The sequence below is a fragment of the Lagenorhynchus albirostris genome, chromosome 1 (genome assembly GCF_949774975.1).
Source record: "Lagenorhynchus albirostris chromosome 1, mLagAlb1.1, whole genome shotgun sequence".
NCBI classification, from domain to species: Eukaryota; Metazoa; Chordata; class Mammalia; order Artiodactyla; family Delphinidae; genus Lagenorhynchus; species Lagenorhynchus albirostris.
In genome coordinates this window covers 163341026-163363590 of record NC_083095.1, presented here as the reverse complement: position 1 = coordinate 163363590, position 22565 = coordinate 163341026, and the positions used below count along the sequence as shown (strand labels likewise).

Genomic DNA, 22565 nt, shown 5'->3' with positions numbered 1-22565 from the left:
GCAACGAAGACCCAACGCAGCCATAAATAAATAAATAAATGTATTTAAAAAAAAAAAGAAGTGTAGGGCTGGACTTCCCTGGCGGTCCAGTGGTTAAGACTCCGTGCTTCCAGTGCAGGGGACGCCAGTTCATCCCTGGTCAGGGAAGTTCCACATGCCCTGAGGTGCGGCCTAAATAAATAAATAAATAAAACAAAACCCAAAAAACAAGAAGTGTAGCGCTGGTGCAGCGACTCTGAGATGATATCAAGAATCTAGGCGTCCTCTCTTCCTGCTCTGCCAACCTCAGTGTGTGGGTCTTGTCCTCATGGTCACTTCCAGTTGTCATGTTTGCATTCCAGAATAGAACACTATTCTGCCATTATATTCTATTATCATTGAAATTATGTTGTAGAACATGGAAAAATGAAAATTTTTTTATGAGTCACAAAACAGTTACTGAAATATAATCCCATTTGTATGTAGTGAGTATCTGTCATTTGTCTACCAGCACACTATCCTTCTAGGGACAATAACACCCGATCTTTCTTTAGGAAACAACACCCAGTGGTTCAGATGGGAACTGCCATCTGATTACGTGACCGTCCCTCTGTCACAGGGTTTGGATTAGAGGTGGCACTTGACCAACACTGAGGCAATCACAGAACTGGGCCAACTTGCCCATGACAATTTGTCAGGGAGTATGCGAGTAACCCAAGCTGAGTCTATCAGGGACCTTCCCGGGGACTTTTTAAGCTAGAAGCAAAGGAAAAAGACCTTTTCCTTCTTGGAAGTGAAAATGGGAAGAGGTGAAGCTGCAGGCTACTGGCAGCCTTGTTTCCCACCAGCCGAACTGCAGTCTGAGAGAATGAGGTGAACGCAGAGAGAGGGAAGCAAAGAGCAGAAGCCAGGAGGCAGCCCCGAGAATACTTGAGTCTTTGGTCACTGAGGCCAGAAATAACCCTGACTTTTCTTAGGTTTGTTTTACAAGTCAATAAATATTCTTTTCTTGACTAAGCCAGTTTGAATGATACAGTTCAGGCACTCAAAATTTTAAAATTCCCCACTAATGCACCATTTCTATTAAAAAACATATCCAAGCATCTGTACGCACATACACACAGACACACACACGTGTATACACATAAACATAGAAATACTTTTTGCTCATCTGTATTTTAAATATTCCTCAGTGAACACATATTTTTAATGCCATATTTTAGAATGACCCATTTAAACTTAGTGAAAAAGGTTCAGATAACTCACATAAAAGGGAATAAAATTAGAAACAAAATGAGAAACTTAAATTAACTTTGTTAATAATAAAGAATAGTAAAAAAATTTTAAGCCCTTTTAAGCCGAATCACCTCTAGGATAATTAACCAATTCAAATCCTTGCTAGAGATTCAAAACAAAGCATCTAGTGCCTAGGTCTACGTGATAAAAAGGATCAGGCATGGATTCTCACCAATTGGTGTAATAATGGGGTAGTTCTCTTAAGAACCCGCTCTTTTACTGAAGATAGAGTTCAGCATGTCCTCATTTAGAGGGAAGCCTGAGATTTCTAGAGGGCCTCCCCACCACACCTCCTGCCAAGATCTGGGAACCAACCTCATTTCCTGTCTCTGGTAACCCTACATCCCATATAAAAGACTTTTCTGTGTACTGTGAACCGTATGAGGAGGGCTTTGTTACCCTCAGAGGCCAATTTTTGCAAGACAGAAATTCGCTACTTAAAAATGTATGTTGAAAACACATATTCCATCATCATGGGGAGTTTCTTATTTCCTCTAACAAAACACTTTATTTTTATGAGTATATAAGTAATATGCATTCATTCATTTTTGAAAAACTAGAAATATAGATAATTAGAAAGAAGAGAGACATCCTATCACCCACTAAAAAACTACTGTTGATATTTTATTGCATGTCAGAGTGTGTGTGGGTGTGTGTGTGTGAGATAGAAAATTTTAGCTGGGCAGAAGCTAGAGTTCAGATATCTCAGGGGAGAAGAGGAGACTCCTCCCTTTCTTTCCCTACTCCATTGCTTATTAAGCGTGTGGGCATCTGGTGTCTTTTCCTTTTTTATTTGAAGGAGGAGAGAGGAGTGTTTTGATGCAGAGGTGCCTGGGGAGGAGGAGAAGAGAGGAAGACAATTTAGGGAATAGCGAGGTGTCTGCCTTATTTTTTCTGCCACTCCATCATGACAGTAGACCGAGAAACAGAGAACCATGTTCCACAGAGGCTGACCTTGACCTTGGCCACTGGCAGTGCTCTTCAGGGCACAGGAGAAGCCATACAATCCAGACCTGGAGCAAGGACGGTCCTCTCCTAACCCGTGGGCGATGGTAATGCTGCCTGGTGGAGCAGCTCTCTGACTCAGGGCTGTTGCAGACAGGCCAGGGGTAAGGAGGAGGACGTGGGATGCGCAAAACAAGTGAAATAGTGCCACATCTGGGGATTCTGAGGAAAAAAAGGAAGAGTTTTCCGGGTGAGGGTGGGGAAGGACACTGAGGTCTTGCAGTCAAGGAGATGGGATTTAGAGCAATGTTTTCAAACTTGAACAGGCATATGAATCACCTGGGGATTGAGTTTTTTTTTTTTCATTTTTAAACACCTTTTATTATTTTGATCATTTTTCCTTCAATGACGTTACGACAGCACTCTATTTATGGGGGAATTTTACTTTACATTCACTTACATGGAGGATCCAAAATAAATCCCAAAGGTTTCTAAGTTGTACTACTTGGGGAACAATAAATATCAGATGGCATTTCTTTCTAACATAATGATTTAAGCAGCATTTTCTTTTCCTATCCTGTGAGAATAAAAGGAAGCAATATATGATTTTTTTAAAAGGTTGCAGGCAATGTGCTACATTTGGCTTCATTTTTAACACTTTTTGGAGGTAAAATTTATGTAACATAATATTCAAAAAATTTAAGTGTACAACTCAGTGGTTTTTAGTATATTCACAATGTTGAGCAACTATCACCACCACCTAATTCCCAAATATTTCCATCACCCCCAAAAGAAACCCCTTACCCATCAGCAGGAACTTCCAATGCCTCCTTTCTCTCATTCCCTAAGCAAACACTAATCTACTTTCTGTCTTATGGATTTGCCTATCCTGGACATTCATATGAATGGAATCATACAATCTGTGGCCTTTTGTGTCTGGCTGCCTTCACTTAGCATAACGTTTTCAAAGCTTATCCACATCACAGCATGTATCAGTACTTCATTCCTTTCTATGGCTGAATAATATTCCATGGTATGGATATACCACCATATTTTGTTTATCCACTCAGCAGTTGATGTGGGAGCTTGCATTTTATTTTATTTATTTTAATTGATTAATTTGTTTATTTTGGCTGCACTGGGTCTTTGCTGCGGCACGCGGGCTTCTCTAGTTGCAGTGTATGGGCTTCGCTAATTGTGGTGCGCCGGCTTAGTTGCGGCATGTGGGATCTTAGTTACCCGGTCAGGGATCGAACCTGGGCTCCCAGCAATGGAAGCGCGGAGTCCTAAGCACTGGACCACCAGGGAAGTCCCCGTGAGCTTGCATTATTTTTAAATACATATTTGGATTCAGCAGGTCCAGAGTGGGGCCTGAGATTCTGCATTTCTAGCAATCTCCTGGGTGTTGTCCAGTACTGCTGGTTCAGGGACCGCACTTTGAGGAGTGAGGATTTAGTCTCTAAAGACTACACTTTAGAGCATCACAATTTGGGATGTTAATATAAACACACACCTGGAACATAATGGTTAAACACACTCATACACACTTTTAAAAAAAAAAGAGTGGAGTCATGTTGTCACACTTCTTTTGTCAAGGCTAATGAGGTATTTATTAATCTTTAGCATGGAGTTCTGCCTTCATTAAAGCCATTACTCACCATGAACACATGAAAGAACTTCTGTTTCACAGCTCGGACTTGACCTAAGCAAACATTTTCAGGCACGGATACCTATAAACAACGAATGGTCATATTAACCATAAGGACAGTTTATTATCGACAATGGAAATTCGAGATCCCTGATTTATGAATTTGCTAATTGCTCTTCCCTGTTAAGGGTCTTTCCCATAGGAAGTGGGAGTGCCACTTTTGTGAGAACATTTCTGGGCCCAGGGTATCAAGAGACGCATTGATACACATCAGCCTAAAGAAATTAATGTATTTCATCTAACCTGCCACTTATGTACTACCAAGAAAGGGAACAAAACTGCTAGTTACACTCTGACATGCTGTCAATTGTAAGATGCATCCTGATTTCAATGATGCTAAAAGGTTATAAATGTACATCCCAGGGTCAGTGAAATATGGCAATGTTCCCATCTGTATCAGACTCAGTTTATGTGCCATTACAAGTCCTGCATTTGTCTTGCTTTCTGGCCAGAACACTAGCAATGAATGACTTGCTCTGTGGTGGCTGTTCCATGTTCCTCATGTGACATGAGGGCATGAAACAACAATGCCAGGCCTCATACCAGCATCTATGCTTCTATCCTCTGCCGTGTGGGTTCCCTACTGCTGCTGATGTAAGAGACCCAGTGGACCACCTCAGAATCCACGGATGCACACTGACTCACCTGCAGAGTGGCACTGGCCACAGAGCCTGACCCTGCTGTCTTGGGTTCTAGCTTTCTCTGTGGCTGCCCGAGTAGTGCAGCTCCACTCATAAGAGAGGAAGAGTTGACACAATGAGGGGCAAACTTTGACCAGTGGGAGACGGCAGCCTATCGATCAGTTTATCCCTCCTCCTTGCCCCTCCTCCACAGGGTGCCCCCCACAGAATGCTCAGAGATGCAGAAGCTTTACCTGGCTTCTCAAAGATGTCCTGTGATTCCCAGGAAGCAAACTGTGCTTGCAGAATCGGTGGCTAGCACGGCGCTAACACGTGCTCTTCTATTTGCTCTTCCTCATTCCTTCACCCCCTTTCCCCTTCACCCCTGTTTCCCTGGGATACACACCCTCATAAGGTGCCGGTATAAAAACTTTGCCTCAGGCCCTGTTTTCTAAGGAACCCAGGCTGAGACACCATCTCAGTGTCAGTTGAGGGATGGAATTGAGGAACTTTGTGGGAATGGAGTCATGTGCCACTGTGAACAGGGAAAGAAGGAGGGTGTGAAAGGAGAAAAGTAGCAGAGGCATCCTAGAATTTTCCAAGAGGTCAGCACCAGGACTTAATGACTTCTTCCTCACAAAGGGCACAGATATAGATCTCTTTATGCTTAGGTGAACAGCTACTATCTGCCTTCAGAAAGGAAGAGTGGATCCAACATCTGACTTCTTAGAGATTAATAATAGTAATAATAATAATTAAAGATAATAATAGCTCCGTTGACCCAGTATTTCTACATCTAGGAATTTATCCTACAGACACACTTATGAATATGCACAAAGATGTGTATACTAGATAATATTATATTGTTTGCCATAATGTTTCAATTAACCAAAGACTAGAAACAACCCCAATGTCAATCAGTAGGAGATTGGCTAAAGGAATTATAAATCCCCAGACCAGGAAATACTATGTAATCATTAAAAATAACGAGGCAGATCTAAATGTTCTGGTGTGGAATGCCTTCCAAGATAGAGTATTGCATGAAAAAAAATGTTATCAGCAGAACAGAATGTGTAGTCTACTAACATTTATATTTAAAAAAGGATCAGTTGGGACTTCCCTGGTGGTCCAGTGGTTAAGACTCCATGCTCCCAATGCAGCGGTCCCAGGTTCAATCCCTGGTTAGGGAACTAGATCCCACATGCATGCCACAGCTAAGAGTTTGCATGCCACAACTAAGACCTGGCACAACCAAATTAATAAATAAAATAAATATTTTTTAATAAAAAAAAGATCAGTATACATACTCCTATAATTCACAGACTATCTCTAGAAGGATACACAAGAAACTGTTAAGAGTGGTTACTTCTGGGGAGGAGACCTGTGTCCTGAGGGATAGAGGTGGGAGTGAGATTTTTCTCCGTTCAGTGTATTTCTACTTTTTAATCATGTGTATGATTACCTAATTGCCTACTTTATTGAGTGCTCACTAAGTGCTTATCTCACTCTATGAGGTGGGAAATATTATTATCCTCATTTTACAAGGAAGAAACTGAGGTGTAAGAGATAAAATGACTTGCCCAGTGTCACACAGCTATAGCAGCTGAGCCAGGATTCAAAACCAAATCTAACTCCAAAACCTAGGGGGCACAACTCATCCTGATTTGCTTAGAATTTTCCCAGTTTGAGGAGTGATTATCCCCCATCCTGGAAAACTCTTAAAAACTATCCTGGTTTTAAAACTAAAAGCCCAAATTTTGGGGAAACCGGGAGAGGTGGTCCCCCTACCAGAATCCCAGATCTTGGCTACTTCGCTCTGCTATCTCCCTGATGAACTAACATGTTCTATCAGATCCAGCATTTATAGGGCCTGTAAACGTGTAACTTGTAGCTGCAACTGTGGAGGCTTTTTGAGGCCCCTCCCCAGGTCACACCCTCCATCTCTGAGACACGCCCTCCCTGCTGCGGTGGGGCCCGGGAGCCAGTTATGCACCAGGGGATCGCATTTTTCCCTTGACAGGTGGTTGAACGGGGAGAGGATATTTGGTCCAGCTCAAGAACTCACTGGCCACAGTCGAATTCTCTCTCCCAGAAATACCACTTACCAGACTCCTACTCGAGGGTGCAAGAGGCCACAGAAACCCCAGGCGTGAGCTGAAGAAGCAGGCTTACCAAGCAGAAGAATGAATCAAGCATCAGAAAGCAGCAGATTCAGGAGGCCAAGGAGACTGGCTCTGGGGCCAGGCCACATGGCTTTTAGCATTTACTTCTAGTCCCCTGTGGGCCTGGTTTCATTGCTGCCGCGGGATGCTACCAGATTGCTCCTTCCTACCAAATCCTCCTTTGGTCTAGAGCTGTTTTTTTGTTTGTTTGCTCTTGGTCAGCCGGCATGTGGGATCTTAGTTCCCCGACCAGGGTTGGAACCGCACCCCACTGCACTGGAAGCGCAGAGTCTTAACCACTGGACCGCAGGGAAGTCCCGGTCCAGAACTATTTTGAGTGGGTTTATATTGCTTGAAAACAAACATTCTCTAAATAAATAAAACAATGGTAACTTAAAAAGCAAGTTAGAGGCACTTCCCTGGCGGTCCACTGGTTAAGACTCTGGGCTTCCAGTGCGGGGGCGGGGGGTGCAGGTCCCATCCCTGGTTGGGGAACTACATGCCACATGCTGTGTGGCACAGCCAGAAACTGAAGAAAAAAAAAAAAAAAAAGGAAGTTAGAAATACAGATACAATCTTTGCAATCTAAGGCAGAGGGCACTAATACTGCCCAACCTCAGGGGCCACAGGAAAAATACTCAGCCCTTTAATTCATAGAGCTTTTTTCCCTTTTAAAGTAGATAATATATAACTATACTTTCATGGCCAAGGTCTCAAACAATACAGAAAAGATGAAGACCCACCCCCTGCCTTCAACAACGCTATTCTTTTCCTCTACCCCGAGGTAACCACTGTGAATGGTCTGGTGGATGTGTATCTTTTCAGACTTTTTTTCTGTTTATATCTGTACTTTTCTCATACATACTACCCCACACTGGGGAATACAATCTGGCAGCTTGTAGGCCAAATGTAGCCTATAATGGGTTTTGTTTGACTCACATAGAATTTTTTTTAATTTGAAATAAGTTGTCAACATTTTAAATTGGGATATTTCATGAAAATCCTTTCTTTTTTTTTTAAGATTTATTTCTATTTATTTGTTTAGGCTGGGCCGAGTCTTACTTGTGGCATGCAGCCTTCTTAGTTGCAGCATGTGAACTCTTGGTTGTGGCATGTATGCGGGATCTAGTTCCATGACCAGGGATTGAACCCAAGCCCCCTGCATTGGGAGCAAGGAGTCCTACTCACTGGACCACCAGGGAAGTCCCATGAACATCTTGAAAACCTGGAAGATAAGGCATCACACTTCTTCTACCGGGAAAAACTTGACTATCAGTGAGCAGTGGGCTGCCCCCTGCAGGTGGGATGAGCTCTCCTCTTCCCCAGTCTCCACTCTTCCCAGATGTCTTCCCCTCGCCCACCTCACCATTTTACATTACCTGCATGGCCCTTTTAAGCATTTTCACCTTTATACATGTTGTTCTGAAACTCTTTTTTCACTTAAAAACATACCATGGGCATCCTGCTATGCAAATACAAACTGATCTATCTTATTCTTTTTTCAAAAAAAATTTTTTTTGGCTGAGCCAGTGCAGCATGCAGGATCTTAGTTCCCCCACCAAGGATGGAACCTGCACCCCCTTCAGTGGAAGCATGGAGTCCTAACCACTGGACTGCCAGGGAAGTCCCTATCTTATACTTTTTAATAGGTACAGTTCATCCTCATTATCTACAGATTCCATATTTGTAAATTTGCCAACTCTTGAAAATTTATTTGTGACTCCAAAATCAATACTCATAGCACTTATGGGGTCATTTGCAGACACGTGCAGAGCTGCAAAAAATTTGAGTCGTTTGATGAGCGTATTCCCAGCTAAGGTTGAACAAGGCCATGCTCTGCCTTCCAGCTTCAGCTCTCGTACTGTAAACGAGTGTCCTTTGTGTGGTCTATTTAATGCCAGGTTTGTGTGTGTGTGTGTGTGTGTGTGTGTGTGTGTGTGCTTTTTGTTGTTGATTTCACTTTTTAAATGGCCCCCAAGCATAGTGCTATGTAGTGTTCCTAGGATCAAGAAGGCTGGGATGTGCCTTATGGAGAAAATATGTGGGTTAGATAAGCTCCCTTCAGGCATGAGTCATAGTGTCCTTGGCTGTGAGGTCTGTGTTAATGAATCAACAATACCTTACACCTAGAAATAGGAAGCGGAATTTGGCCAATCTGTACATGAGGCTGCTCCAAAAAGTGCTAAAGTAGCATTTATAGTGTGTGATGAAGCTATGGAAAAGGTAGACAAGTAGTTAAATTTATAGATTCATGAGATGACAAGCAATAAAATAGCATAATTGACAGCATTGTTGTGAGGCTTGAAAGACAAAGAAATTTATAGTCATGTTGAATCAGGAAAATGTTAAAGCCTTTCAGCAAATGATGGCTGGTTGAAACATTTCAAAGGCAATAGGGCATGTTGCCTATTGCCTAAATGTTAAATTCACAGGCAAGGCTAGTTCTGCAGATCAGGAGGCTACGGAAGACTTTTTTAAAAACCTGCTAAATGTTATACAGCAAAAAGGTTATGTGGAAGAGCAGGTTTACAATGCTGATGAAAATGGCTTGTTTTACAAGGACGTTGGCAAAGGAGCCCGTATAACTCAAATAGCCTCAAAAGCTCTGCCTCTAAATCATTGAAAGACTATGCAATCAATTATTTATAAGAAATATATATTTAATAAGGTGTCTTTAAATAAAAACACACATAAAACAAGGTTATATGTTGACTAGTTGATGAAAATGTTGTGACTAGAGGCTCCAAGGAACCTAACCCTGTATTTCCGGTAGGAGAGATGGTTCTATATTTGCTAATTCAGTGTTTGCAGTGGCTTTATAGAACATAATGACTGTTGTTAAGAAACAAAATTTGACTGAGTAAATCTTTTTTTTTTTTAATTTATTTATTTTTGGCTGCGTTAGGTCTTCCTTGCTGCGCACAGGCTTTCTCCAGTTACGTCGAGCGGGGGCTACTCTTCGTTGCGGTGCGCGGGCTTCTCATTGCGGTGGCTTCTCTTGTTGCGGAGCACGGGCTCTAGGCACGCAGGCTTCGGCTCCGTAGTTGTGACTCGCGGGCTCTAGATTGCAGGCTCAGTAGTTGTGGCGCATGGGCTTCCTTGCTCTGCGGCGTGTGGGAACTTTCTGGAACAGGGCTTGAACCCTTGTCCCCTGCATTGGCAGGCAGATTCTTAACCACTGCGCCACCAGGGAAGCCCTGACTGAGTAAATTTAAAAATCAAATTGGCTTTATGCAATGATGGATGAATCAAGCAGCATCCCATCTAGCAAACAGAAAGGAGCTCCAAAGAGCTGCTGAAAAAGAAAGGTTGTTATAGACAAAAGGGGGTAGTGACAAGGAAAAAAGTGGATGACCTTATCTTTCTCGGGGATGGAAGGGGTCTACCAGGAGATTACCACACTACTGTTGACCAGGAAATTCCAAGAATTAATTAAATTCTTAAGAGTGACCGGTTAAGATGACATTTCCGTGGGAGATTGAAATTGCAGTTAGGTTTGGTACTAAGTTTTGGCTTGGTGACTTGGGCTTAGCACAAGTAACTCTATTTTGGGTCTCTTTTTTAATACTGTAAATAGTGAGAATCGACTGTACTTAGAATCAAACAATATGCCTCTATCATAATCAAAGTAATCACTCCACTATTGAACAATATTTAGGTGGATTCCAGTTTTTTTTATATTACATCCAGTTTGTACATGTCTCTATATGCATGTATATTTTCCTATGATACCGAGAAGTCCAAAGCTGATTTGAAGGGTTCTGCCCATTTAAAATATTGATAGATACTGCTAAATCATGTTCCAAAGGCTCACTCAATTTATACTTCTACCAACTGTCTATGAAAGTGCTTGTTGGGAGTTCCTTGGTGGCCCAGTGGTTAGGGCTTGGTACTTTCATTGCTGTGTCCTGGGGTTCAATCCCTGGTCGGGAACTAAGATCCCGCAAACCGTGTGGTGTGGCCAAAAAAAAGGTGCTTGTTTTTCTGAATCTTCATCAGACTGGGTATTACCAACATTTTTTTTTTGTCCAATATTATTGTCATATAATGATATTTCATTTTAATGTGTATATTTGGATTATTGGTGAATTTGCATATCTTTTCATATGCTTAGTGACAAATTCATAAGGTTTTACTTGAAAAATGTAATAGCTGGATTCTCATATAATATCCTGACATTACAGACATTATAATAAACCTACATATTTATTGAACCATACACCTCACCTTACCCAGGGCTGACATGATCTTGCATTGGTCTTAAGGAAGCTCCAAGTTTGGCACAAGCTGTGGCTTACTGATGTCATCAAAGACCTAGGTTCTTTCTATTTTTCGACTCTGTCATCTCAGGCTGGCTTCCCCTTTTGCCACAACATGGCTGCAACAGTTTCATACATCACATCAGCTATAGAAAAGTCCATAGATAGAACGGGACCATCTCTCCAGAGTATGGAAACCGTTCCCAGGAGCCCCCATGCCGATTACATTTCTCATCTCACAGGTCAGAATTGCGTCACTGTTCACCCCTTAAACCAGTCGCTAGAAAGGAAAATAGGAGCACCACGATTAGCTTAGAGTCTTCAAATAGGCCAGGCCCTTGCACTTACAGTCTTCTGCCTGGAATGCTCTTCCTTCAGATATCAGCAAGGCATGGTCCCTTTCCTCCTTCCAGTCTTTTCCCACTTCTCACCTTATCAGCAAGGCCTTTCTTGACCATCTTGTTCACAATTACACCTCCAGCACCCTCCATTTCTCTCCTCTGTTTTAGTTTATTCTAACATACCACGTGCTTTACTTATTTTTTAAAATTTATTGTCCATCTCTTTCAACCAGAATGTAAACTCGATGAGGGTAGGGGTTTTGCTATTTTATTCATTGCTGAATCATTGGCACATCCTGGCACATATAAATAATACTCAATAAATATTTGTTTTGCAAATAGGTTCATCTGTACGATTTTTCTATATGCGTTAATATGAAATATTGTTTTTCTCTTTCTGACTTACTTCACTCTGTACGACAGTCTCTAGAACCAACCACGTCTCTACAAATGACCCAACTTTGTTCCTTTTTATGGCTGAGTAATATTCCATTGTATATATGTACCACATCTTCTTTATCCATTCACCTGTCAATGGGCATTTAGGTTGCTTTCGTGACCTGGTTATTGTAAGTAGTGCTGCTATGACTATTAGGGTGCGTGTGTCTTTTTTTTTTTTTTTTTTTTTTTTTTTTGCTGCATGTGTCTTTTTGAATTATGGTTTTCTCAGGGTATATACCCAGTAGTGGAATTGCTGGGTCCACAGACACAGAAAACAAATGTATGGACACCAAGGGGGGAAAGAGGGAGTGGGATGAAATGGGAGACTGGGATTGATATATATACACTAATATGTATAAAATAGATAACTAAGGAGAACCTACTGTATAGCACAGGGAACTCTACTCAATGCTCTGTGGTGACCTACATGGGAAGGAAATCCAAAAAAGAGGGGATATATGTATACATAGAGCTGATTCACTTCGCTGTACAGCAGAAACTAACACAACATTGTAAAGCAACTATACCCAATTTAAAAAAAAAAGGAAAAGAAAAAAAGCCTAGAAAAAGATAACTAAAAAATATTTGTTGAATGGGAGTAATCCATCTGAATGAATTCCTCCTGAATCCATCTCTCAGTGAATGCTAAACTCAGGTGAGGGAAAGAGGGGAGTCATTTACTGACCTCCCCCAAACTCCAGCAATAGTTACATATCAGCAGGACGGCTACACGGCCTCTCCGTCGTCACCCACCAATCTTTGCCCCCCCCCAGCACTGCCATCTAGATTTGGGGTTGCAGCTGCTCCATGGGTGGTGGCACAAGTCGGCTGAAGCACAGCTCCTGATGCGGGTTGTGCTGCCCCAACATTCCCCTCAAACTGATCTCAGGCGGCCTCGTCCTGCAGCGGCTTGAAGCAGAATTTTGGTTCCCAGCCAGAGATTGAAGTCAGGCCACGGCAGTGAGAGCGCTAAATCCTAGCCGCTAGACCACCCGGGCCCAGTGGCCAGTAACAAAGCCCTGGCCCATCAGCTGTGAAGAAATGAATTTCCACGTAGAGACAGAAAGTAGTGAAACAAGTAAAGTGTTTATTAGAAGGAAAAAGAGTATGTGTGGATAGACACATGGGTGGGCTCAGAGAGAGAGGCGTGCCCTCATGGTAGTTTGAATCACTTATAGGGGGCATTTCTTCCAGGTTTCCTTTGGCCAATCATCTTGCTTTGCCTGATTCTGAGTCCATATTTGATTTATGTCAGGGTCCTCCCATGTGTGCATGCATCTCTTAGCCAAGATGGATTCTAGCAAAGAGGCCTAGGGTAGGTTGACATCACTTACTATGGGGTGCTGCCACCTCCCTTTTGACCTCCAAGGAACCTTTCTGTGCATGTGTAGTCGGGAATGTCTCCCTGACCTCAAGAATGAAAAATATGTGCTCTTTTATCTCTTATCTGGGCAGGGGTCATCTCCTCTCTCGCTCCTCTTTTTTTTGAGTATCTGTCCACAGGGGAGAAACTCCAGCTGCTCAGCATGGGGCCCATCTATCTCCTGCCTCAAAATGACCACACCATGCCTGGGCGCCACACCTTAGCTGAGAACCTCTGATCCTGGCCTCTCTGCGGCCTTCGCTGATGGCTTTGGAACCTGGCTAGCCGGCTCCTCTCATCCCAGTGTCTTGCCCTCATCCTCAGTGACCTCAGATGCATGTTGATGACATTTCCACCACCTGTGCTCATGGTCCCTTGGCCTCCACTGCTCCAGTGACTTCCACCTCCTTCTACTCAACCTCCAAAGGCCTGGCCGCATCGCACCCTGCTTCCAGTTCAGGACCTCACCTCCGTTCTCCTTATTCCATCTCTCCCCCACCCTTATGATAACTGGGACCTCTTTTGCTTCCTTGCTTATTGTTCCCTTGCTGCCTCTTACTCAGTCTAGACTCTGGTCGGCTTTTTAATCATGTTCTTGCTAGTGCCCTGGAATTCCTGTTTTTCAACTTTCTAATTCACCCACATGCAGGGGGTTTCCTGCCTTTACTTGTGCAGCTCTCAGTCTGGCAGAAGTGGCCTCCACACTGCCTAGCCAGAGGGGCTTGTCTTCCCACCCCGTTTCCATCTGTCACTCTTTTTCCTCCTGTTGTGCTGGGTTCTGCCATCTGACTTGCCTGGGGAGTGGGACAGAGATGGGGAAGACAAGGGAGGGACAAACATCTGGGCCTAGTGCCCTGGGCTGTCCGCCTGGGGGGTGTGGGGGGAGAATCTCCTTCCTCCTTGAGGCCCATCTGATTCCGTTACATAAAAACTTTCACATCATTAGGGAAATTGCTTAATTTCACAAATGTTTTGAGTCAACTGGGAGCTCATTACTAGATATGAATGAAAATAGTGCTTGCCTTCCAGGAACTCCCCAATGGCTCACTAGAGTTTTAAGCCCTTGAGAAGAGGCTGGGGTGAGAAACAAAAAACAAACAAACAAAAAAGACTACAGTGTATGGACTTCACCTTGTTTTATTGGAAATTTGGAAATGTACATGAATACATTTCTTTATGTTTTCTAAGCACAAGAAGGAATTCTAGCTTTTGGTGATGATTCATAGTTATGAACTGTTAAGTCTTGTCCTAGCCTTTTTATTTTATTTTAATTAATTAATTTATTTTTTGGCTGCGCAGCACGTGGGATCCTAGTTCCCTGACCAGGGGTGGAACCCACGCCCCCTCCAGTGGAAGTGTGAAGTCTTAACCACTGGACCACCGAAGAAGTACCTGTCCTAGCCTTTTTAAGACTCAGTTTGACCTTGAAAATAAACTGTCTCCAGAATGAATCCAGGCCATAACCTATTAACCCATGCCTTGAATATGGGTGATGTTTAAAGATAATTTTTTAAAGAGGATGGGCTTCCCTGGTGGTGCAGTGGTTGAGAGTCCACCTGCCGATGCAGGGGACACGGGATCGTGCCCTGGTCCGGGAAGATCCCACATGCCATGGAGCGGCTGGGCCCGTGAGCCATGGCCGCTGAGCCTGCGCGTCCGGAGACTGTGCTCCGCAACGGGAGAGGCCACAACAGTGAGAGGCCCGCGTACCGCAAAAAAAAAAAAAAAAAAAAAAAAAAATCAAAGACATGTACATCAAGGCATATATACTTGTTGAAACTCTTTGTCAAGCAGCATCTTTATTTTTTTTTATTAGATATCGGATCTGTGCCTTTCATTGTATATAAATTTTATCTCAGTTGAAAATATTTTTTTAATCTTAAAAAATTACAAATTGAGAAAACTTGTGGACATTAAAAATATTGTTAATAAAATTAAAAATTAAGCAATACACTGAGACTGGTGGGGCCTGAAAGGGCTGGAACTAAGAATGAAGGCTTGGGAGCTGGTAAAAAACTCCTGAGGGAGTGGAATCCCCTAACAGGCCTGTCTGAAGGACTGGCCTGCAGGGTCACCTTGGTGGGAACCTGCACGGGCATCGGAGAGCGACACCTTGTGGTGGTGAGGAGCAATTGCAGAAACAGCCACCATCCAGAGCTTGGGACGTCTGGGCTTTTATCCCACTGGTGTTAGCTTCCACAGGACTCCTTTGTCAGTTACATAAACCCCAAGGCCCTGGGCAGTCCAAGAGAAGGGGAAGCTCCAAGAAAGAGGTAATGGGCTAATTCAGTAGTTAAAGGCTAGAGCTAGTTTTAGTTTCATTTACTTTGGAAAATGTTTAAAGACATCCTGATTGGCCACATTCATATGTATAGAAAAAAGAATGAAAGGAAATCCACTACAACGGTAACAGGTTATATTTGGGTTGAGATTATATATCATTTTTATTACCTTTTTAAAGGTTTCTGTATCTTCCAAAATTTCAACAATAATTATATATCACTTTGCTTTTTTTTTTTTTCTTTATTTTTTTATTTTTGGCTGTGTTGGTCTTCATTGCTGCACACGGGCTTTCCCTAGTTGCTGTGAGCGGGGGCTACTCTTCATTGCGGTGCGCGGGCTTCTCCTCGTGGTGGCTTCTCTTGTTGCAGAGCATGGGCTCTAGGCACACAGGCTTCAGTAGTTGTGGCTTGTGGGCTCCAGAGTTGTGGCTCGCGGGCTCTAGAGGGCAGGCTAAGTAGTTGTGGCACACGGGCTTCATTGCTCCGCGGCATGTAGGATCTTCCTGGACCAGGGCTCAAACCCGTGTTCCCTGCATTGGGAGGTGGACTCTTTTTTTTTTTTTTTTTTTTTGGCGGTACACAGGCCTCTCACTGTCGTGGCCTCTCCCGTTGTGGAGCACAGGCTCCGGACGCGCAGGCTCAGCAGCCATGGCTCACGGGCCCAGCCGCTCCGCGGCATGTGGGCTCTTCCCGGACTGGGGCACGAACCCGTGTCCCCTGCATCGGCAGGCAGACTCTCAACCACTGTGCCACCAGGGAAGTCCCTATCACTTTGCTTTTTTGTTTTGACAGAAATATTTATTTTTCTCATAGAGGGTGAACAATGGTATGCTACTATAATTTTTAAATTTTTTTAAAAAGTATTTATTTATTTATTTGGCTGCACTGGGCCTTAGTTGCGGCATGCTAGGGATCTTTTAGTTGTGGCATGTGGGATCTAATTCCCCGACCAGGGATCAAACCCAGGCCCCCTGCATTGGGAGTGCGGGGCCTTAACCACTGGACCACCAAGGAAGTCCCTAAATTTTAATTTTTTTTTTGAAGACTTAATTTTCTAGAACAGTTTTAAGTTCACAGCAAAATTAAAAGGTAAGTGCAAAGATTTCCTGTATATGCCCTGCCCTCACACATGCATAGCCTCCCCCGTTATCAATATCCCCCAACAAAGTGGTACATTTGCTACACTTGATGAACCTACACTGACATACCATAATCACCCAAAGTCCATAATTTACCTTAAGTTTCACTCATGGTGTTGTACATCCTATGAGTTTGGATGTGTCCATCATTATAGTATCACACAGAGAATTTTATTTATTTCTTTTTTTTTCTTTTCTTTTTTGTTTTCAACACAAACTTTCTTTATTTAGGAAATAGATGGAATTGTTAAATTGCTGCTAGGATAGAATAAGATGCTTTTGGCCTCAAGTCGCAGAAAATATAACTAGCAGTGACTTTACAAAATAGATGTTTATCTTATATAACAGAATTCTAGAGGTAGTAAGTTTCCAGATGAGTCCAGCGACTCTGTGATGTCAAGTTCTTTCTCTCCTAATCCACCATCTGTGTTGACTTCTCACCTTCAAGCTTTTCTCCTTCACATGCCAAATGGCTACTGTAGCCTTGGGCATCCTATGACCTCACAGGACCACTTTCAAAGCAGGAAGCCGTGAGGACAAGCAACAAGAGAGCTTTCCTTCTTTGTCTCTCTCTTTACCGTTTGTCAGGCAGCATCTTTATTCTTTTTATTAGTTATCTATTTTATACATATAAGTGTATATATGTCTATCCCAATCTCCCAATTCATCCCACCACCACTTCCCCACTCCTCGATTTCCCCCGCTTGGTGTCCATACGTTTGTTCTCTACATCTCACACAGAGTATTTTCACAGCCCTAAAAATCTTCTGTGCCCCATCTATTCATTCCTCCCTGCCCTAACTCCTGTCAACCACTGATCTGTTTATTGTCTCCATAGTTTTGCCTTTTCCAGAGTGCCATATAGTTGGAATAATACAGTATGGAGCCTTTTCAGATTGGCTTCTTTCACTTAGTAATACGCATTTCATGTTCCTCCACTGTCAACACTGCTGTGTATTATCACACATTTTCATGACTTGATAGCTCATTTCTTTTTAGCACTGAATGATATCCCATTGTCTGGATGTGCCACAGTTTATCCATTCACCTACTGAAAGACATTTTGGTTGCTTCCAAGTTTGGGCAATTATGAATAAAGTTACTTAAACATCTGTGTGCAGGTTTTTATGTGGACCTAAATTTTCAACTCCTTCGGGTAAATACCAAGGAGTGTGATCGCTGGATCATATGGTAAGACTATGTTTAGTTTTATAAGAAACCACCCAACTATATTCCAAAGTAGCTGTACTATTTTGCATTCCCACCAGCAACGAATGAGAGTTCCTGTTGCTCCACATCCTCATCATTACTTTTATTTTAATACAAAAAGATTTAAGAATAACACAAAATTCCTCAACATTTTTAGTGAAAAAAATAAATAAATGCACACACATGGTAAAATGTCAAACATTAGGAAACTATAAAATTAAAAGTAAAAAAGTCTCCCTCCTGTTTTCTAGTAACTCTTGATAGAGCTACTCACCATTCACACTTCCTTGTATATGCAACAAGAAAAATTTCTGCATGTATAGTAAATGTTTCTTTCCTTTACATTTTTTTTTCACAAAATGTATCATATTATGTGCACAGCATTTTGTACCTTGCTTTTTTCACCCACCTGGAGATCTTTCTATGTTAGCATATAGAGATAAATCTCATTTTTTAAAAGGCAATAGAATTCCAAGGAAAGATATTCCAAACATTATTTATCTAGGCCTCTGTCTAAAAACATTAAAATTATTTCAAACTTTGTTATAAATATTCAGTAATAAACATTCTTGTATATACCTTGACATATTTTTATTATTATATCAATGGGATATATTCCTAGCAATAGAATTGTTGGTTCTCCTTCCAAAATGACTGTACCAATTTATACTACCACCAACAGTAGGAGAGTGAATTATTTTCCTCACTGTCAACACTACTGTGTATTAACACACTTAAAATTTTTGCCAATACCATAGGAGAAAAATGGCATCTATATTTGTTTTGATTTGCATTTAAAAAATTATTAGTGGGGTTGAGCGTGCTCTCTCCCTCTCTCTCTCTCTCCCTCTTTCTCTGTGACCTGCTTATTCTTATCCTTATCCTTTACCCATTTTCCTATTGAGTTCTTGGTCTTTTTCATACTCATTTGTATAAACTCATAGTAAATTAGAAATTAACCCTTGGTTTGTCACATGCGTTACAAATATTTCCCCCACTTTTTCATTTCTTTCTGACTTCATTTACGGCCTACTATGCCTTGCAGGTGTTTTTATTTATTTTTTAATAAATTTATTTATTTATTTCATTTTTGACTGCACTGGGTCTTCGTTGCTGCGCGCGGGGGCTACTCTTTGTTGCGGTGCATAGGCTTCTCATTGCCGTGGCTTCTCTTGTTGTGGAGCACAGGCTCTAGGCACGTGGGCTTCAGTAGTTGTGGCACGTGGGCTCAGTAGTTGTGGCTTGCGGGTTCTAGAGCACAGGCTCAGTAGTTGTGGTGCACAGGCTTAGTTGCTCCACAGCATGTGGGATCTTCCTGGACCAGGGCTCGAACCCATATCCCCTGCATTGGCAGGAGGATTCTTAACCACTGTGCCACCAGGGAAGTCCTTCACAGGTGTTTCTAATTTTGTGTTTTCAAATTTATTTTTCTTCCTGATTCTGAGTGCATTAGTTTTATAATTTACAAAAATTCAAGTTGGTTTTGTGTGTGTGTGTGTGTGTGTGTGTAAAGCATATCAAACACACAGTAGTAAAAGTCCATTAGGGGAAAGTCTATGGCACCAAACCATTCTCTGGGGATTTCTCTACCTCCCAGGCCATGTGGCTCAGTAAGTATCATAGTCGGTGGCTAAATAATTTTGTAAAGAAGTATCTAGGAGCAGCAATCTGATTTGACAAGCCAGTTAGACTCTGAATCCTCTTTTGGGTTCCAAGTGCATTGGAAGCTTTTACTAAAGGTCTCCAAAAAAAATTTTTTTTTCTCTTTCCAATGGTCAAGTAAGTATTTTAGTGATAATTTTCCTCCTATGAACTAGCCTAGGGATACACTAGTGTGTGTAGTGTGTGATGTGTGTATAGTATGTGGCGTGGTATGTGTGTGCACGAACATGCAGGTATTTAATTTTTTTCCTTTTTTCTTCCTGTTTTTTGTAATAAGTCTTTACTTGTAATAGCTTGGGGGACACTGAAGATTATGGAGCTAGATTTCCTCTAAAACACCTCTCAAGCCACCCCTGATGCCACCCGGGCCTCTGTGTCCCGGCAAGCACCACCCCACACTGAGGCCACCTCCCGAGTCATTATGTCCAGCCCAGAGCACACTTGTGTCTCCCCAGAAATATCCTTGAATAGAGCAGTTCAGAATAGGGCATGGGAACGGGCCGGAGGTTGTAAATCCATTTTCCTTCTTGGCACCAGCGGGCTAGAGGAGCCCAGGCCAGCACAAGACAGCTGAGAAAGAGAAAAGTCGGCATCCGCCGAGGGGCAACACAAGGTCCAGAGGGCCTCCCTCTGCCACACTAAATACAAACCATTCATAAAAAACAGGAAAAGATACTGGTCTTGGGGGTAAAAAAATTCCATTCTAAAAAAGAAAAAATCCTGCTCTAGCTCTTCTTTTTACACAGGTATGTGTCATGTGATACTTAATTTCACAATTGTTCAGTAACACTTCCTTGGACCGAATTTCACCTTTCTCTCTTTAAAATAAACATTTCCCTGATCCCATTCTCTAGTTTCTCTTCCTGTCTGGGCATTCCTACGATGGAGCCCCTCTTTAGCCCTTTCTTTTTCTTTAGGCTGGTCTTACAGCATCCTACAACATTGTTCCTTTAAATGATCTTTTCCCAATCACACTTAGTGGCCGGGCTCTGTGGCCACTAAGTAACAATGAGACAACTAGCAAAAATGAGACACACCTTTCGCACAACCAGAGCAGTCTCCCTTCTTACTCTGCACAGAGGACAGATTAAGCAATGATGGGGGTCTTGGGTAGGGGGAGTTACTTCCTGCATCCTCAAGGCCCAAAGGCCCCTCTGCCTCACCTGCTCAGGTGTCATTGGCCCTGCTTTTTTTATTATTATTATAAATTTATTTATTTATCTTTGGTTGTATGGGGTCTTCGTTACTGCGTGGGCTTTCTCTAGTTGCGGTGGGCTTTCTCTAGTTGCAGTAGGTGTGGGCTACTCTGTTGTGGTGCACGGGCTTCTCACTGCAGTGGCTTCTCTTTGTTGCAGAGCACGGGCTCTAGGCACGCGGGCTTCAGTAGTTGTGGCTCCCGGGCTCTAGAGCATAGGCTGAGCCATTGTGGCACATGGGCTTAGTTGCTCTGCGGCATGTGGGATCTTCCCGGACCAGGGATCGAACCCGTGTCCCTTGCAATGGCAGGCTGATTCTTAACCGCTGCGCCACCAGGGAAGTCCCCACTGGGCCTGATTTTAACTAGGTGTTACAGAAAGCAGGATCTGCCCATCCCCATCTTTTTCACCTCCATCAACTTGAGATGAGCTGGGAGCTCCCTAAAGGCCTTAGGCCGAGCATTCCTTGGGGTGAGTTTCCTTCTCGCTCAACATCTAAAGACAAGTAGTGACACATGTAGTTTCTGCCTGTCCAGTTTTTCCTAGAGGCCTTCAATCTCCAGATTGGAGAATTCACCTTTGTGTGGGAGTAACAGTAAGGAAATCTAGGAGCCAGATCCAATCCCCTCTCCCCTGGTGGGTCCAGGGAGTGAGCATGTGACTTAGACTCAGCCAACAAAATACTCTTTCCCTGGTCTGGAACCTTGAGAAGAAGGCAGGCAAACAGAGATGGCTGTAGCATCACTAGGGCTCATGGGGTGGGCAGACTGGGCTGTTTGTGCTAAGAGGTTGTTGCTGTGGTTTGGGGGGCTTTACTCTCCTTTTCTTAGCCCCTAACTATTTTCAAGCCTGATACTTTACCTCCCATTTACTCTGTAAGTTCCCTGATATTCTTTCAATAAGTCCCTTTTAAGTTAGCCAGAGCTGTCCTTTGAAGCTTTTAGTCAAGAGTGCTCACTCTCACGGAGCCTCTGTCATCCTTGTGGTTTGGTGGATGGAGAAAGGAATCACTTGGAGGACCAACCCTACTCACTGAACTGGGCTGTGTTTCCGGGCTTGCTTGCTGCCCCAGGCTGGTCTTAGGGCACTGGCTTGGGTACCAGAACCATTATGCCAGGAATTTGGTCTTAAATGTGACTTGCTCTCTATCTAAATGTAGGGAAGTTCACACTGGCCAGGACCAACTTCTCAGAGAATCAGGCACAGGACAGAGATGGCTGGGTCCAGGATTCTCCTGTGACAAGATGGTGCCAGTTTCTTGTGGTCATGAGTTGGCTTGGGATAGAAGCAGAGAAAAATGAACCCTTAGGCTGCTGGGAAGTTTCAGCTGTATCCCACCCTCTAACCCCCCACCCCAAGCAAACAAATATTTTCCCTTTTGTGTAAATTTCCATTCCTCATGAGGATGAAAAAGTGGAGAAACAAACTTTGTTAATAAAAGATCATGTCCAAGAATTATCATCCTCAATCATTTTGGAGATCTTGCTTTCTAGGAAGGCTGACCACTGGAGAGGTGGTGGCTGGAAATTCTGCATCCGGGCACTCAGTGCAGACTTCTTGGGCCAGCCTGGAGGTGGGGCTGTCTGCATGTGGTCACTTTGGGCTAATAAATTAAGATGCTACCCTACCAGGGATGTAGCATTCAACAACTGAACCTCACTTTGCATTTTTATACTTAAAGAGGTTAATTACTGAAAAATGGGTAAAATTCAAATAATCTTTAGAGTGGTGGACAGAACTTTCTAAGAGTGACACAAAACTCAGAAGCTATAAAGAGACAAGACTGACAAATCTGACGCCATAAACATGTCAAATTTCTATATTAAAAAAAACAGCAAAAAGCGAACAGCAAAGTGAGAAAACTAGCAGCAACTTCTATGACAAACAAAGGAATCATTTTCTTAATATACTAAGAGCTTTTACGAGTAAATGCAATTTAAAAAAAGGGAAGGAGCTAGGAACA

General features: G+C 42.8%; 1 non-coding gene across 1 annotated transcript; it reads left to right on the top strand.

The window, feature by feature from the left end:
* The first annotated feature begins 5665 nt into the window (after positions 1 to 5665).
* Positions 5666 to 5738, top strand: TRNAW-CCA (transfer RNA tryptophan (anticodon CCA)). The gene has a single exon. It is a non-coding gene; the product is annotated as a tRNA-Trp (tRNA).
* The last annotated feature ends 16827 nt before the right edge of the window (positions 5739 to 22565 follow it).